General features: G+C 45.1%; 1 pseudogene; it reads left to right on the top strand.

Annotated features, from left to right (window-relative positions):
- Positions 1-2,508: 2,508 nt before the first annotated feature.
- On the top strand, positions 2,509-2,686 carry LOC139228426 (U2 spliceosomal RNA; annotated as a pseudogene).
- The last annotated feature ends 780 nt before the right edge of the window (positions 2,687-3,466 follow it).

The raw sequence follows: 3,466 nt of genomic DNA, 5'->3' as shown, positions 1-3,466 counted from the left end.
TCCTCCTTCGTGAATACCGAACCAAAGTACTTGTTCAATTGGTCCGCCATTTCTTTGTTCCCCGTTATGACTTCCCCTGATTCTGACTGCAGGGGACCTACGTTTGTCTTTACTAACCTTTTTCTCTTTACATATCTATAGAAACTTTTGCAATCCGTCTTAATGTTCCCTGCAAGCTTCTTCTCATACTCCATTTTCCCTGCCCTAATCAAACCCTTTGTCCTCCTCTGCTGAGTTCTAAATTTCTCCCAGTCCCCAGGTTCGCTGCTATTTCTGGCCAATTTGTATGCCACTTCCTTGGCTTTAATACTATCCCTGATTTCCCTTGATAGCCACGGTTGAGCCACCTTCCCTTTTTTATTTCTATGCCAGACAGGAATGTACAATTGTTGTAGTTCATCCATGCGGTCTCTAAATGTCTGCCATTGCCCATCCACAGTCAACCCCTTAAGTATCATTCGCCAATCCATCTCAGCCAATTCACGCCTCATACCTTCAAAGTTAGCCTTCTTTAAGTTCTGGACCATGGTCTCTGAATTAACTGTTTCATTCTCCATCCTAATGCAGAATTCCACCATATTATGGTCACTCTTCCCCAAGGGGCCTCGCACAACGAGATTGCTAATTAATCCTTTCTCATTACATAACACCCAGTCTAAGATGGCCTCCCCCCTAGTTGGTTCCTCGACATATTGGTCTAAAAAACCATCCCTTATGCACTCCAGAAAATCCTCCTCCACCGTATTGCTTCCAGTTTGGTTAGCCCAATCATTGTGCATATTAAAGTCACCCATTATAACTGCTGCACCTTTATTGCACGCACCCCTAATTTCCTGTTTGATGCCCTCCCCAACATCACTACTACTGTTTGGAGGTCTGTACACAACTCCCACTAACGTTTTTTGCCCTTTGGTGTTCTGCAGCTCTACCCATATAGATTCCACATCATCCAAGCTAATGTCCTTCCTAACTATTGCCTTAATCTCCTCCTTAACCAGCAATGCTACCCCACCTCCTTTTCCTTTTATTCTATCCTTCCTGAATGTTGAATACCCCTGGATGTTGAGTTCCCAGCCCTGCTCATCCTGGAGCCACGTCTCCGTAATCCCAATCACATCATATTTGTTAACATCTATTTGCACAGTTAATTCATCCACCTTATTGCGGATACTCCTTGCATTAAGACACAAAGCCTTTAGGCTTGTTTTTTTAACACCCTCTGTCCTTTTAGAATTTTGCTGTACAATGGCCCTTTTTGTTCTTTGCCTTGGGTTTCTCTGCCCTCCACTTTTCCTCATCTCCTTTCTGTCTTTTGTTTTTGCCTCCTTTTTGTTTCCCTCTATCTCCCTGCATTGGTTCCCATCCCCCTGCCATATTAGTTTAACTCCTCCCCAACAGCACTAGCAAACACTCCCCCGAGGACATTGGTTCCGATTCTGCCCAGGTGCAGACCGTCCGGATTGTACTGGTCCCACCTCCCCCAGAACCGGTTCCAATGCCCCAGGAATTTGAATCCCTCCCTGCTGCACCATTGCTCAAGCCACGTATTCATCTGAGCTATCCTGCGATTCCTACTCTGACTAGCACGTGGCACTGGTAGCAATCCCGAGATTACTACTTTTGAGGTCCTACTTTTTAATTTAGCTCCTAGCTCCTTAAATTCATTTCGTAGGAACTCATCCCTTTTTTTACCTATGTCATTGGTACCAACGTGCACCACGACAACTGGCTGTTCTCCCTCCCTTTTTAGAATGTCCTGCACCCGCTCCGAGACATCCTTGACCCTTGCACCAGGGAGGCAACATACCATCCTGGAGTCTCGGTTGCGGCCGCAGAAACGCCTATCTATTCCCCTTACAATTGAATCCCCTATCACTATCGCTCGCCCACTCTTTTTCCTGCCCTCCTGTGCAACAGAGCCAGCCACGGTGCCATGAACTTGGCTGCTGCTGCCCACTCCTGATGAGTCATCCCCCTCAACAGCACTCAAAGCAGTGTATCTGTTTTGCAGTGGGATGACCACAGGGGACCCCTGCACTACCTTCCTTGCACTACTCTTCCTGCTGGTCTTCCATTCCCTCGCTGGCTGTGGACCCTTCTCCTGCGGTAAGACCAACTCGCTACACGTGATACTCACGTCATTCTCAGCATCGTGGATGCTCCAGAGTGAATCCACCTTCAGCTCCAACTCCGCAACGCGGACAGTCAGTAGCCGGAGGTGGACACACTTCCCGCACATGTAGTCGTCAGGGACACGTTTCGTCTGGAACCTTTCTCAAGAACTGGAAACTGAGAGATATGTATTGTAGAATCGGAAAAACAGAGGAAGGGGAGGAAAAGCATTAGAAAGATAATTATCTGACCAAAAAGAGTGAGTTCATGGGTTGAATGACTTGCAACCTGCTTAAATAAAATGTGGGGGATTTTTAGATAATAGAAAAGATCAGCTCAATGAGACAATGAAAGAAGTTTAAAAAACAATGGAACATGCATTCAGCAAAGATGGTGGCCGCTTCTCGGCCTTTTGGCTAAGATCAAGTGTAGTATCTGTTCTTATCAGTTTAATATCCCCTATGGGGACATGATATTTAATTGATTTTTGGACAGGAGCTGGATCAGGGGCATGCCCCGTCCACTCCATGCACCGACCTGGTATTGCAATATTTCCAGGAACGGTGCAACTTCACCTCTCGGCCTTTTGGCCTAAGATCAAACACATTGGCGCAAAGTGATCTTTGGCGTTAGAGTTGATCTGGAACGAAATTGGATTAAAAAATAAATAAAAAAATAAAAAAAATGTAAAAAAAATTAAAAAAAAAGATGATGGGAAAGAAAAAAGAAAGACTTGCATTTATACAGTGCCTTTCACAACCTCAACAGCTTCACAAAGCGCTTTATAGCCAATTAAGTTTTGTTTGTAATGTAGTCACTGATGTAATGTAGGAAATGCTGCAGCCAATTTGTGCATCGCAAGGTCCCACAAACAGCAAACGTAATGGTAAGATAATTGCTTGTAAGTGTTGGTTGAGGGTTGGTTATTGGCCAGGAAACCAGGGTAACTCTCCTGATCTTCCTCAAAATAGTGCATGAAATCTTTTAATTCCGACTGAGAGGAAAGACGGGGCTTGGTTTAACATCTCATCCAAAAAACATCAGTTCTGACAGTGCAGCAATTCTTCAGTACTGCCCTAAAGTGTCAGCCTACATTTTGTGCTCAAGTCTTTAGAGTGGGACTTGAACCCACCGTCATGTATGTAACCATAATGTAACACCACTGTATTACTGTATACACTCAACCTAAATGCACACCTTGACCACAAGGGGTGAACTTGTGGGAGACACTCCTTACCTGATCACACAGGTATAAAAAGGGAGGTCCCATGCAGGGTCATCGTCTTTGGAGTCCTGTAAATAAAGAGAGCAGGTCACAGAGTGACCTCATCCCCAGAATGTGCCTCGTGTGGTT

This window comes from Pristiophorus japonicus, chromosome 17, assembly GCF_044704955.1.
Source record: "Pristiophorus japonicus isolate sPriJap1 chromosome 17, sPriJap1.hap1, whole genome shotgun sequence".
Taxonomy (NCBI): domain Eukaryota; kingdom Metazoa; phylum Chordata; class Chondrichthyes; family Pristiophoridae; genus Pristiophorus; species Pristiophorus japonicus.
This window is presented reverse-complemented; position numbering and strand designations above follow the sequence as displayed.